A 15,509-nucleotide genomic window follows, 5' to 3' on the forward strand; every position below is an offset into this window, starting at 1 on the left:
GTGGGTGATAGCCTTGAGATAAGTGAGTGACTAAGTTCTCTTGAATAAGCCAAACTCACCAGGAAGCCAGCATTCTTTAGATGTCGCATCAAGGTTGTGCAAAGGTCACAGCAGGCCCATTGACAGGAAAGATGTTGAACATTTTTCTTAGCCCTTATTTATTAAAAAAACAGGTTTTACAGGCAAATGCTATCATTTCATTCTCTTTAAGACTGAGTAATATTCCATCATGTGTATATCATTTTATTTTAAAAATATATTTATTTATTTATTATAATTTGTATTATACATGACAGCAGAATGCATTTTAATTCATAGTACACATATAGAGCACAATTTTTATTTCTCTGGTTGTACACAAAGTAGAGTCACACCATTCATGTCTTCATATGTGTACCTAGGGTAATGATGTCCATCTCATTCCACCATATTTCCTACCCCATGCCCTTCTCTTCCCCTCTCTCCCCTTTGCCCTATCCAAAGTTTCTCCATTCCTTCAATGCTACCCCCACCCCCATTATGGATCAGCATCCACATAAAAGAGAGAAAACATTTGGCCTTTGGATTTGGGGAACTGGATTAATTCACTTAGCATGATATTCTCCAACTCCATCCAGTTACCTGAAAATGCCATAATTTTATTCTCTTTTAATGCTGAATAATATTCCAGTTTGTATATATACCACAGTTTCTTTATCCATTTATCTATTGAAGGGCCTCTAGATTAGTTTCACAATTTAGCTATTGTGAATTCAGCTACTATAAACACTAATGTGACTGTGTCACTGTGGTATGCTTATTTTAGATCCTTTGGTATAGACTGAAGAGTGGGATAGCTGGGTCAAATGGTGGTTCCATTCCAAGTTTTCCAAGGTATCTCCATACTGCTTTCCCTATTGGTTACACCAATTCGCCTACCAACAATATACGAGTGTGCCTTTTTCCTTACATCCTTACATCCTCCTTGTATTCTTAATAAATGACATTCTGACTGGAGTAAGATGAAATCTTAGAATAGTTTTGATTTGCATTTTTCTAATTGCTAGAGATGTTGAAGTTTTTAAATATATTTGTTTATTGATGTATATCATCTTCTGAAAAATGTCTCTTTAGCTCCTTAGCCCATTTATTGACTGATTATTTGTTTTCTTTATGTTAAGCTTTTTTAAAAAATATTTTTTTAGTTATACACAGACAAAATATCTTTATTTTGTTTATTCATTTTTATGTGGTGCTGAGGATTGAACCCAGTGCCTCATATGTGCAAGGCAAGTGCTCTGCCACCGAGCCACAATCCCAGCCCTATGTGTTAAGTTTTTTGAGTTCTTTATATTGTTTATATTGTTCTAGATATTGTTTCCTTTGCTGAGAAGAAGCTTTTTAGTTTGAATCCATCCCGTTTATTGACTCTTGACTTTATTTCTTGTGCTTCAGGAGTCTTGTTAAGGAAGTAGGGGCCTAATTCAGCACGATGAAGATTAGGGCCTACTTTTTCTTTTATAGGCACAGGATGTCTGGTCTAATTCCTGGGTCCTTAATCTACTTTGAGCTGAGTTTTGTGCATGGTAAGAGATAGGGGCTTAATTTCATTTCCTGCATATGGATTTCCAGTTTTCCCAGCACCATTTGTTGAAGAGGCTATGTTTTCTCCAATATATTTTCCAATGAATGTCTTTGATGCCTTTGTCTAGTATAAGATAACTGTATTTGTGTGGGTTAGTCTCAGTGTCCTCTATTCTGTAACATTGGTCTACAAATGCCAATACAATGCCACTTTTGTTACTATTTTGGTGCCAATACAATGCCATTTTTGTTACTATTGCTCTGTAGTATAGTTTAAGATCTGGTATAGCGATGCCTCCTGCTTTGCTTTTCTTGCTAAGGAATGCTTTGGCTATTGTGGGTCCCTTATTTTTGCAAATGAATTTCATGAATACTTTTTCTAGTTCTATGAAGAATGTTATTGGGATTTAATAGAAATTGCATTAAATCTGTACAACAGTTTTGGCAGTATGGCCGTTTTGACAATATTAATTCTGCCTGTCCCAGAGCATTGGAGATCTTTTCATCATCTAAGGTCTTCTTCAATTACTTTCTTTAGTGTTCTGTAGTTTTCATTGTAGAGGTCTTTCACCTCTTTTGTTAGATTGATTCCCAAGTATTTTAACTTTTTTGAGGCTATTTTGAATGAGATATTTTTCCTGATTTCTCTTTCAGTAGACTCATCACTTATATATAGAAATTAATTTGATTTGTGGGTATTTATTTTATATCCTGCTACTTTGCTGGATTCATTTATTAGTTCTAGATGTTTTCTGGTGGAACTTTTTGGGTCTTCTAAATGTAAAATCATGTCATTGGCAAATAGAGATAGTTTGAGTTCTTCTTTTCCTATGTGTACCCCTTTAATTTATTTTGTTTGATTGCTCTGGCTAGAGTTTCAAGGATAATGTTGAATAGAAGTGGTGAAAGAGAGCATCCCTGTCTTGTTCCAGGTTTTAGAGGGAATGCATTCAATTTTTTTTCCCATTTGGAATGATATTGGCCTGGGGCTTAGCATAGATAGCTTTTACAATGTTGAGATATATTTCTATTAATCCTAATTTTTCTAGAGTTTTGAACATGAAGGGATGCTGTATTTTGTCAAATGCATTTTCTCATCTATTGAGATAATCATATAATTCTTATCTTTAAGTCTATTGATGTGATGAATTACATTTATTGATTTCCATATGTTGAACCAACCTTGCATCCCTGGGATGAACCCCACTTGCTGGTGGTGCACTATATTTTTAATATGTTTTTGTATGCGATTTTCCATCTATGTTCATTAGAGATATTGGTCCATCTATGTTCATTAGAGATATTGGTCTGAAGTTTTCTTTCTTTGACATGTCTTTGTCTGGTTTTGGAGTCAGGGTGATATTAGCCTAATAGAATGAGTTTGAGGAGTATTGGTATTAGTTCTTCTTTTAAAGTGTTATAGAACTTGGCTGTGTATTCATCTCGTCCTGGACTTTTATTGGTTGGTAGGCTTTTAATGCCACCTTCTACTTCATTGCTTGAAATTGATCTGTTTAACTTGTGTATATCATCCTGATTCAGTTTGGGTAAAATAATGACTAGAAATTTGTTGATGTCTTTGATATTTCTATTTTATTGGTGTACAAGTTTTCAAAAAATTTTCAATTTTCTTCTGTATTTCTGCAATGTCCATCATGATATTTCCTTTTTCATCACAGATGTTAGAAATTGAGTTTTATTTCTTTTTGTCTTCATTGGCATGGTGAAGGGTTTGCCAATTTTATTTATTTTTAGAAAGAATAAACTTTTTTGTTTTGTCAGTTTTTTCAATTGTTTCTTTATTTCAATTTCATTGATTTTAGCTCTGATTTTATGTATTTTCTGACTTTACTGCTTTTGGTATAGATTTGTTCTTCTTTTTCTAGGGCTTTGAGATGCAATGCTAGGTCATTTATTTGTTGGCTTTTTCTTCTTTTAAGGAATAAACACCATGCAATAAACTTTTCTCTTTCTACTGCCTTTATAGTATCCCAGAGATTTCAATATGTTTTATCAGTGTTCTCATTTACTTCTAAGAATTTTTTAATCTACTCCTTGGTGTCTTTTGCAACATGTTGTTCATTCAGCAGTGTATTATTAGTCTCCTGGTGTTAGAGTAGCTTTCATTTTTAATTTTATCATTGATTTCTAATTCATTCCATTAAAATCTGATAGAATGCAGGGTAGTATCTCTACTTCTTTGTATTTTCTAAGAATTGTTTTGTGGAATAATATATGGAAGGGTCTACTTTAGAGAAGGATCCATGTACTGCTGAGAAGAAAGTGTATTCACTAATTGATGGATGAAATACTCTCTATATGTCTGTTAGGTATAAGCTATTGATTATAATATTGAGTTCTATATTTTTGTTGCTGTTGTTTAGCTTTTGTTTGGAAGATCTATCCAGTGGTAATAGAGGTGTGTTAAAGTCACCCAGTATTATTGTTTTGTGGTCTATTTGACTCTTAAAATTTAGAAGAGTTTTTTGATGAATGCAAATGCTCCATTGTTTGGGGCATATATACTTAGAATTGTTACATCTTGTTGATGAATGGTTCCCTTAAGCAGTATGAAATAGCCTTCTTTATCTCTTTTGATTAACTTTGGCTTGAAGTCTACTTTATTTGATATGAGGATGGAAACCCCTGCTTGTTTCTAGAGTTCATGTGAGTGATATGTTCTTTCCAAACATTTCATCTTCAGTCTGTGGATGTCTTTTCCTATGAGATGACTCTTTTCAAGGCAGCATATTTTTGGGTCTTTTTTTTTAAATACAGTGTGCCAGTCTATGTCTTTTGATTAATGAGTAGGCCATTAACATTCAGGGTTACAATTGAGACATGATTTGTGTTACCAGTCATTTTGGTTTATTTTTGGTTTTTAATTTGACTTGGTTTCTCATTTGATTGGTTTTCCTTTAGTGTAATACCCCTCTTTGCTGAGAAGGTATTGCTCCCTCTGTTTCTCCTTCATGGAATATTTTGCTGAGGATATTCTGTAGTACAGGCTTTCTAGTTGTAAATTCTTTTAGTTTTTATTTATCATGGAAGATTTTAATTTTATAATCAAACATAAAGTTTAATTTTGCTACATATTATTCTTGGTTGGCATCCATTTTATTTTAGAGTTGGATATATGTTATTTCAGGCTCTTCTAGCTGTGAAGGTCTGGTTTGAGAAATCTGCAGAGATCTTAATTGGTTTCCCCTATATGTAATCATATTATTTTCTCTTGTGGCTTTTAAAATTCTCTCCTTATTCTGTATGCTAGGTATTTTCATTATAATGTGCCTTGGTGGATATCTGTTGTAATTTTGTACATTTGGTGTTCCGTAAGCCTCTTGTATTTAATTTTCCAATTCATTTATCATGTTTAGAGAATTTATTTTAAAATTAAAATCTAAAATTTAAAAATTTACTTTAAAAAATTTAAAATCTGATATTATTTCATTGAATAGATTGTTCATTTCTTTGGTTTGTAAGTCTATGCCTTCCTCTATCTCAATAATTCTTAAATTTGATCTTTTTATGCTATTTCATAATTCATGGATGTTCTGTTCATGGTTTTTTAGCATCTTCACTGTGTGTCAACTTTATTTTTAAGACTGTATATTTTGTCTTCATTGTCTGAGGTTCTGTCTTTCAAGTGATCAATCTGTTGGTGATGATTTTTATTAATTTTTAATTTGGTTTATTGTTTCCTTTATTTCAAGGATTTCTGGTTTTTTTTTTAAGAATCTCTGTTTTCTTATTGAAGTAATCTTTTGATTCTTGTATTTACTTATGTAGCTCTTTATTAAAATGATCTTTCTTTGATCTGTATTTGCTCTTTTATATCATCCTTTAATTCACAGTATATTTTATGAATGTACATCCTGAACCCCTTCTCTGTTGTTTCTTCTGCTGAGCTGGTCATGGAATCTAATAATGTAGTATCTTGGTTTGTTTGGGGCATTTTCTTTCCTTGTCTTTTCATGTTGTTTCTGTATCTTATGTTCTACCACTGTGGATCTGGGGTGCTACAGTTTTTACCCTATAAGCTTATAGTGTCCCTGCAGGGTTCCAATACCTCTCCTTTAAGGAAGAAATTGATATTGACAGATCCTAATACAAGCAATACAAAACCTTAAACCAAACATCCTACTAAGATGTTTGTGGTTTTGTCACAATATACAGAAATGGTGAGTTTAACGATTATCTACAATATAAACAGTCAGTTTGCAAAAGGTCTGTAGTTTCTGATGGTGTACAAAGAGAGAACTAGGGGTGGGGTGTGAAATGAGGTGTTAAGGAGGTAGGAGGTGAGGATATAGAGTTAATAGATCTTAGGAAGCATGAAAGAGGAATCAAAAGAAGTTGGCTAGTAGCAGGAGAAAAGATAGAAAGTGACTTTGGGGAGACAAATAAGTGAGAAGACAACAGAGTATAAAAAAACAAATATAAAAATTAAGTAAAATTAAAAATGTAAAAATAAGAGATAAAAGTATATACAATGCAATTGTAGTATACTATTCAGACATTCCAGTCCTCAGTAGCATAATGTATAAAAAGTACTTGGTTTCACAAATGTTGGGGATATGAGGGTGGGGGAAGAGAGAGAGAAAAAAAAGAGAAAAGAAAAAACTCAAAGGAAAATTTAAGGATTGTTTCTGTGTGAGTTCAGTATCTTTCCTTCTTCCCTTCTCATCCAATAGATGGGGTTTTCTGTTGTTTGCTATTATCTCCACCATCAGGATGGTGAAGGTTATTAGGGTGGAAGGGTTGGTATTGGGGGTGGAACTCCTGGAGGTGAGGTAGAGCCCTTGCCAGTCCCCGTTGGGAGTCTGAACCCCTAGGATCTGCTTTGGGGCCTGCTCATGTGATGTGGGAATCTCATCTTATCTCCTTATATCACCTGTAGACCTCACAATATCTGGTCTCCAATTTAGTCTCTAAACTCTATCTCACTCACTCACTCTCTTTCTACTTCCCACTCAGGAACCTCTCTCTCTCTCTCTGGAACTCTTGTGGGTTGCACTCTGGGGCCTGTGCACCTGTCATGGAGATCTATTTTGTATTGGGCAGATCAGGACCAGGCTTTGTGAGCTACTGACCGGTCACTTAGCTGCAAGCACTGTGCCAGGTTAGTGGCTGTGGGGGTGAAGGGGGAGTTGTGGAACTAAAGGTACCTTGATATTGCTTCTAGGCCTCATCCAGTGTCCCAATCTGGGAGTTGTCCCAATTAAAGATGGCAACAAAAGTGTTTCAAGATAGAGGCAGCTGCTTTCAGAGATGGAGTGTCAAGTAGGGCCAGGCGGTGGCCTTGAGCAGCATGCTCAGAAATGCTGCTCTGTAGCATGCAGTGTTTTTGCTGGTAGCTGTCTCTAGACCCTGTCAGTTGTCCCCAGGTGCAAGTGACTATGGCAACCCTGTCACTTCCATCTTGCAGTGTCTCAAGATGGAAGTGACAGGGGATCCCCATGCTGGTAGATGGGGGCCCACATGAGAGTGGCAGCCGGGCATCCTGCACAGGCACTGATGCTGGGGGTTCTGCACAAACATTGAATTCAGAGGACCTAGTGGACATGGCAGCCAGGATTCCTACATGGGAGCAGCTGTCAGGAGTCCTTTAATAACTCACAAACAAACAGTATTCCCCTGCTTGAATCCTAGGTCATGGAGTGACAAGGAATGCAGCCTCCCTCTAGCCTGCCATCTTGGATCTCTTCCTCACAATTTCACATTCATCTGTTGAAGGACACCTTGATTGGTTCCATAGTTTGGCCACTACGAATTCATATACTATAAATATTGATGTGGCTGTGTCACTGTAGTATGCTGATTTAAAGTTCTTTGAGTATAAACTGAGGGGGGATAGCTAGGTCAAATGGTGGTTCCATTCCAAGCTTTTGGAGGAATCTTCATACTGCTTTCCATAGTGGTTGCACCAATGTGCATTTCCACCAGGAATGTATGAGTGTACCTTTTCCCCCGACATCCTCGCCAACATTTATTGTTGCTTATATTCTTGATAATTGTCATTCTGACTGGAAGTGAGATGAACTCTTAAAATAATTTTGATAAGAAAAATTATTCAAGACCTTTAGCTCAGTTTTGATGGCTAAAAGTTCCATCAGCATGGCTTTGGCTCTTGTGAGAGTTCTTCTGGCTTCCATCCATTAGGTGTCATCATGGTAGAAGCATTTGAAAGAGGGAGAAATTGATACCATTGGTTACCAGTGACAAGTTCTGCTTCCCCACATTTTGAAGTAAAACATTAGAGAAACATGCCCAGGCAAGCATATAAAGCAGGGTTTACTTAAAAAAGGGATAACATAGATTTCTTCAAGGGAAAGATAGCTGGTATCCTGGTATCCCAAGAAGTGAGATGTTCTGACTTTTACAAAAAATATGTCATAGATTTCTTTGTTCTCCTATTTCTTCCCCTTATCTCTTTCTCTTTCCTCTGTATGTGACTAGGCCCAAGAGATGCTTGGTAGAATGGCCAAAAGATGAGAAGCTACCTTGATAGGGTGGAGAAAGCATTCTGAAGGAATTAACATTTCATTTCCTCCATTTTTTGGATCTGACCCTTGCCTATCTGCCTGTCTAATTCGGGCTTCAAGATGATAGGAAGAGACAAGATGCTAGACCATGGGGACAGGCCAGGAATGATTTCCTGCTATGCTAAACTTGTGGTAAATTTCACCTGCTGATAACATCACCATACTAGGGACAAAGTTTCTGACATGATCCCTTGGGGGTAAAAAACAAATCCAAACTTTTGCACTATAATTTTCAATATATGGTAAGTATAAAAATTTTTAATACATTATTTTTATTTTTTCACACAGAGTCTCTCACTCTAGTAAATTCACATGACATTGGATAGCAGCTATCAATGGGGAGCAACCACATTTCAAGAGCTCAATCATGAGGTCCTACTGCATCAGACAGTGCAGGATTAATTTTAACTTGGAAATGAGAGAAATCCTAAGGAGAGTTGATAATTGACCAGGGACTGGACAAGCAGTGATAGGGTAGAAAAGCCTTGGAAGTTCATTTCAAGTGACTATAGCCACAGATTGAAAGTGAGTAGTAGTAATCTGTGTGCAGATTTCTACTACTGCAAATATTGTCACAAAGGACATCTTTACATAGATGACTTTGAGGTCACATCCCTTGCTCTGGCATCTGATACCATGAATTTGAATCATGTTCCAAGTGAATCAGCTGTGTGACATGGGAGCAGTTTCTTTACTCCTCTGGGCCTTGGTTTCCTCATCTGGAACATGAGGATGGTGATAGTATGTACCTCATAGAATTATTTGGAGACTCAGTGAATTAAACACAAAAGCATATAAAATGATTCCTGTTGTGTAGTTGATATTGGCCATTGTATGTTTTTCTTTGCTGAATTATTCCTGAAAATCTATTCCCTGGAGAGAGGTACTGGACTGACTTTCTACAAGAGTGTAATATGGACTGTGGGCACAGGGGTTCTGTCCTTGAACACTGCTAATATTTTACTTCTGTTAGACTGTCCTCCTAAAGAAGGAAATGGTACTAAATCAAAAGAAAATTATTCCAAATTTTGCAGAGAGAACTTGCAGTCACCTGAGCAGTCCCCCCATCTAGAGTAAAAGTAGGCATTGTTCTTGAAAGAAATCTGCCTGTGCCGGGTATGTAGTCCTCTTGGAAGTAATAGATTTTGTGAAAACAGACTGGCACCATCTGGAGTACCTTGCATATGATCCTTAGAATTCCAGAATTTGATTTATTCAACCCATATCTGTAAAGTTCTACTGTGTGCTTTGTCCATGTTGAAGATACAAAGGTAAAATAGATAAAAGATCCCTGCCTCAAGAGGGTCACATGCTAGGGTTGAGAGACAGCCAACAGGCAGGAACACAAATTCAGTAACTACTCATTGTTTAATTGCCAGGAAGGAAATGAATAAGATGTTGAGAGAGCAAGTAATAGGCATCTAGTTGCCTGGAAGAGTCAGTGAAGTCTTTCTGAGTACAGGTATTTTAAGCTGAGACATTATGTATTAAGCATCTGTCCCATGAGTAGCCAGGGAAAGAGCATTCCAGAAAGCAGAATCAGCAATGCAAAGGGCTGTGTTTTTTTCCTCTGTGTTTCTTTCTCTGGAACACCACCCTGTTGTTCCAGGGTTAAATCCACTTTGTCATAGTATATTATCTTTTGATCACTGCTACTGGGTTTGGTTTGTTATTTTGTTTAAAAATTTTGCACTGAGCCTCATGACAGAGACAGGCAATTAGCCTGAATTTGTTGTTCTGTTTTTTTTTGTTTGTGATTTGGATCTAGTTGCTGTTTCCCCTAGAATGAGTTGGTCACAGTGCCCTCTTTTTCAAGTCTCTGGGTTGATTGACACTGTGGTGTCTCTTGGCTTCACCTGTGTATTTGCAGCCTCTAGATGGTTGCTCATGGCCCTGTGTTCTAGGACTTATGTTTGTGTGCAATTGCTTCTCCTTTGCTATAACCTGGTGGTCCCTAAATTCTGTATTTTTTAAAATACAGAAACCCATGTACATTGAGTTTAATATGTATCCTGGGTTGACTGTCACTAAGTGGTGCTTCATAGGACCTGTAGGTGAGCAGAAGTGAGACCCTCCCTACCAGCTGCCTGCTGAGGCAGTGGAAGTGGGTGGTTGGAGGACATGATGTCCTGCTTTACTCCTGAAGGAAGAATAGGAATTCCCCAGATAGAAAACTGTTTGAGTTCATGTCAAGGCTCTAGATCCATCTGTGAAAATTAAAGAGACAGGACCATGCCAGTTTTGGGGACTGTGGCAATTGGCAAAATGTTCCAGTTTCTTAAAACATCACATATCTCTGAAGAAACCAGCTTTTGCCAGATGGAGAGGGGTCTGGTGCTTCAATTCTGAGGCATTTAAATTTTATCTCATGGGTTTGGGGAGCAGTCAGAAGGATTTCAGCAAATAGGGAACATTATAAGATTCTATGCTCTGACTGCAGACTGAGCAGAGAATTCCCTGGATATCTCATCCTGGGATCAAAAAAAAAAAAAAAAAAAAAAAAAAACGATTAGGAGGTTACTGTCAGAATGATTGCAACCAGAGTTTTGAGATGAGACTTGATTCCCCACTTCACCAATTTTCTTCTGGGTTCTTTTCTAATAAATTTAAAGAATAAAATCCATGGACAATGATAGAAAGGAAGAGTAAATGGTGTAAGATTTATTTAAATGAGGAGAGATAGAACTCCTGATGTGGGAGGGGGCAAGAGAGCAGGAAAACCCATTTCGGTGTGCTAGCTTAGGGGTTACAAGCATCAGTCAAAATCTATGTTAAAAAGGCATTGAAAAAATATTAAGGCTATTGGTTGTGAGATTTAGCTTGAGTTTTAATCCTTCCTGTAATTCTCATAAGAGTTCACTCCCACCTTCCATTTCCACCCACCACCTCTCTGGGAAAAAGGAGTTGACTGGAGTATTCTCACAGGTGAGCTTCATGGTCTTTTCCATTTGAAATAGTCCTTGATGGTGCCTAGTAATATTTCTACTGGTTAGCCTCCTGGTAGAGAGTCTGCCTTTGAATAAGACCTTAATATGAGCCGAGTCTGACCATTATCTATCCTTATTCATTATATGGGGAGGGGAGCATATACCTTAATGCTCATCTTTTCCTTTAAATATTGCCTATTTATTTCTGTATGGTTTTCTGAAATTGGTCAACACTCTGGTTTTTCTTTGACTTGTTGATTTCATCACCTTGTATTTTATGCTCTCCTGGCACCCTAAATGATTCTGGTTGAGAAATATAACTGTGATGTCTGTTTTTCTCCTGATACCAGGAGTTCAGGGAATATGCAAGTTCATAGTGGGTTTATGTTTATGGATGTTTCTTTGTAACATCTCAGTAACATTTTGTAACTACATTGGGTGTATTCTGTGAGATGCATAAGGAAATATTTATCCAGTTGGGGAGAGAGGTAACCTGCCAGGTTATTCAGGAGGCTGCTTCATATGCAAACAAGCATAACAGCAGCACAATTTGGAATCACAAGGTCTGGTTCCAGGGCCTAGATTCCTGCTTTAGTTCATTGGCAGGTCTATCCCCCATTTCTCTGTTTCTACATCTGTAAGTGCTCATTAAAATAATTCCAGTTCCATTCCTGATGTAGGAAAAAAGAGGCTGAAAACCCAAGGAATTTTCAGTTAGCAGGTTTATTGGCTACAGGGTCCAGAGGGGTTATCACTTGAAAAATTCTCTGGACCTTGAGTCTGGAAATTCTTGGAACTTTGTATGGGGGAGAGGTTGGCGGTGTACATGAAAAGTGCTTTTTGTCCCCTTTTTTAGATTAATCAGAGATTTTCCAAGTTTTATCACAAAAGCAGAAGTAGCACCATCAAGTCTTTGGCCAAACCTAACTTTTGCAAGAAAGAGCAATTTAGTCCTCAGAAAAAATAGAAAGTTCTTTCCCAAATTCAGTTTTTTTTTCAGATTTTTTTTGCTGATGTTTTGTTAACAAGAACAGTTATGGTGTCTGAGTTGAGAAGTCCGTTGCAAGGTTTTGAACAACCAATAAAAAAAAAAAGAACAGTTATGGTAAGGGTCTCTGGAGAAGCTTAAGATTTTTTGGTGGAAGAGGGGGCACCACCATGTTCAGCTCATGGAATCACCATAAGGATCCATGAAGGGAGATGTGAAAGCACTTTGTAAACTGTGAAGTGCTGTGAAGGTGTTAGCAGATAGCTTATCAGGATAGACACTGAATGGAGTAGAAGGTGAGCAGTCATGAACTTCTCTTCTTTCTGTTGGCTGCTTGGCAGCTACTTTTAGAGGGAATCACCTATGCTTGTGGGAACAGGAGAAGCTACCACTCTTTAAGTAATTGTTAATAAGCTTTCTACATTGTGCTGCATGAGGCCCTACAGTAGAAAATCACAAAGAACCTGCCAAACCAGCCAAGGCAGTTCAGCTCCTCTTTCAGGTGAAGTGAAGTAAACTTTTCTCATTATAATCTCCTTATAAAACTTCCTTCTATCATCTTTAAATGTGATGCATGAATAGGCAGGTATGTCGCTGAGTGTGTTCAGGGCTGTGCTCAGCTCTGTGATGAGGAGTCTTCCAATATGAACAGACATTCACTTCCCCAATAAAAGACCCTCTCTTTTTGTTAGGGGAGACACAGCTTTGGGATTTGTCCCTATCCAGGATGCTCTCCATAGTTGCAAGTAATGAACTTTTCTTCACTGTTTCATCTCTGTGTTGTGCTTATCAGTTTTCTAACACCAAAGTCCAAAGCCATTAGGTTTGGTTCCATTTTTTTGACAGAAAATCAATAGAAGTGCTTACCCTCTAGTGCAAGTGGGTGAGAAAGGACAACCCTCTCCCTCACTCCATCCCTCACCAGTGAACTTACTGTAGTTCTTCACGATGACCTGTGTATGGGCAAAGGTCAGTTCATAACCCATTCAAAAGGCAAGGGCTGAGGTGCTAATCATCCACTAATTCTGAGTGGCCTTGGGCAAGTCTGAGCTGGTGTAAAAAGATTAAGATCGGGAATTCTAAAACTAGACTATCTAAATTTGAATTGTGACTCTGTGTGGAATTACCTATATGTTCTTGCAAGGATCAGTTGATATTACTGGAACTTCATTTGCTTGTCTGTGAGTTCTTAATAGTACCTGTCTTTTATGGTTGTCAGAGGTAAATATTTTTAGACAAAAATTTCACCTATTGTAACAGTGATCCACCTCATGCTTTGAATACAGCCTTTGGATTCTCTGCCACTAAGGCTTACTTTAAAATGGACATGATTTTATTTTTCTCTCCTCCCTCTCTCCCTCTATAACCTGGGAGTGGGAAACTATCTTTTTCCCATCCTAGGCAGAGTGATCTGTCTTTAAGCAAGCACACACCCACCACAGGAAACAAGTAATTCAGACTTCAGAAATAGTACCCGAAGAATGACTCTCCCATTAACAAGTGAATTGAACCTCTCACAGGGAAAACCTGGGATGGATCACTTCTTTAATAACCCTCTGTTCTTGGACTGGGGCTATAACTCAGTGACAGAGCACTTGTCTAGCATGTATGAGGCACTGGGTTCAATCCTTACCACTACATAAAAATAAACAAACAAAATAACGTCATTCTGTCCATCTAAAACCACAAAAAATGAATAAAATCCCTCTGTTTTCCCTGATGGGCAGAATCATGGCCTCTTGGATAGGAGTCCCCTGTGCTTCTTTCCTAGTACAGCAATAAAGCTTCCTTCTTTGTCTCAAAATCGTTCTTGTTATTTAATTGGCATCAGAAACAAGACTGAGCTTTTGGTAACACTATTGTTATTTGAGATAAATTCTGTGAATGTACTGGGCAGGAGGATTGCATGTTCAAAGGTTTCAGCAACTTAGCAAGGCTGTAAGCAACCTAGTGGGACCCTGTCTCAAGATAAAAAATAAAAAGGGCTGATGATGTGGCTCAGTGTTTAAGCACCCTTAGGTTCAATCACTGATACTAAAAAAAATTCTCTGTGTGTTTGTGGGCAAGTGTGTGTGTGTGTGTGTGTGTGTGTGTGTGTGTGTGTGTGTGTGTGTGTGTTGCCCTTTCCTCTGTAGTCCTAGTTGAGAAATCAATCTAGCATTTTAAAATTAGGACCCCCTTAGCAAATGTCGTCTCCAAGGTCCAGTCTATTCCATCTTTGTGCTTGATCCTGCCCCCAGGCTCTTGGTTCCTGGCTATACTGGAGGGCCTGGGGGACTCTCAGTGATATGCAAGATAAAGAGAATAATGAAGAGATGGTGTGTTTTTGGAAGTTCAAGAGTATTATAGAGTAAAGAGAGGCTGGCAGTCCTGTGGGGTCCTGTGACTTGAAGGACCTTGACTGAGCCTCTTCCAAAGATGAGGAAACAGAGCTAGGCATACCCAAGTACTGACACACCCCACCCCTCAAGTCCTGTGAATTATGCTTTTATAGCTTTCAAAGTAGGAGAGAGTTAAGGGGTAAAGTAAAAGTCATGATATGATTTTGATCTGGAATGTTCCTAAAGGCTCAAGTGTTAAAGGCTCAGTTTCTAATGCAGCAGTGTACAGGTGGAGGTGGAGCTTTTGGGGAGATGATTTGATCATGACCTTCCCTAACTTCATCTGTGAATGATCCATAGATGGATTCATAATTTTATGGCATTATCAGAAGGTGGTAGAGAGGACAGGGCCTAGGGCCTAGTTGGAGTTAGGTCACTGGGTGCATATCCTGGAAGAGTTTATTAAATACCTGGCCCCTACCTTGCCCTCCCTCTGATTCCCAGCAACCATGAAGGGAGTGACGTTGCTCCATGGTGCACTTCTGCCATGGCAATCTGCCTCACTACAGCTCAGAATCAATGGATCCAAGTGATTATGGACTGAAAACTCTTAAACTGTGAGTCCAAATATATCTTTTCTTCTTTATTTAATATTTCTCAGTTATTTTTTCTCTTGTGGTTTTTAAATTTTATATTGTGCACCATAATTATACATAATAGTGACTTTTATTGTGATATATTCATAATACAATGTATACACATAGCATACATTAGTTTATTTCATTCTCGTGTACCCCCTTCTTTTTGCACCACCTTCTCCCTCCCCTGATCCCAATTCTCTACTCTATTGTTCTCTCATGTGTTCATATTCTTTTTCTAGCTTCCACATATAATAAAAAGGTATAACCCTTGACTTTCTGAATCTGGCTTATTTCACTTAGTATGATGCTCTCTGTTATGGTTTTGATGAGTGGTGTCCCCCAAAAGTTGAGGTGTGAGGCAATGCGAGAAGGTTTAGAGGAGAAATGATTGGGTTATATAGTATAGCCTTAATCCAATCAGAGAATTAGTTCCTGATGGGTTTAGTTGAGTGGTAACTAGAGCCAAGTGGGGTGTGCTACATTGGGGGCATGGATTTGGTGTATATATTTGTATGTGGCAAGTG

This window comes from Ictidomys tridecemlineatus, chromosome 10 (genome assembly GCF_052094955.1).
Source record: "Ictidomys tridecemlineatus isolate mIctTri1 chromosome 10, mIctTri1.hap1, whole genome shotgun sequence".
Classification (NCBI taxonomy): domain Eukaryota; kingdom Metazoa; phylum Chordata; class Mammalia; order Rodentia; family Sciuridae; genus Ictidomys; species Ictidomys tridecemlineatus.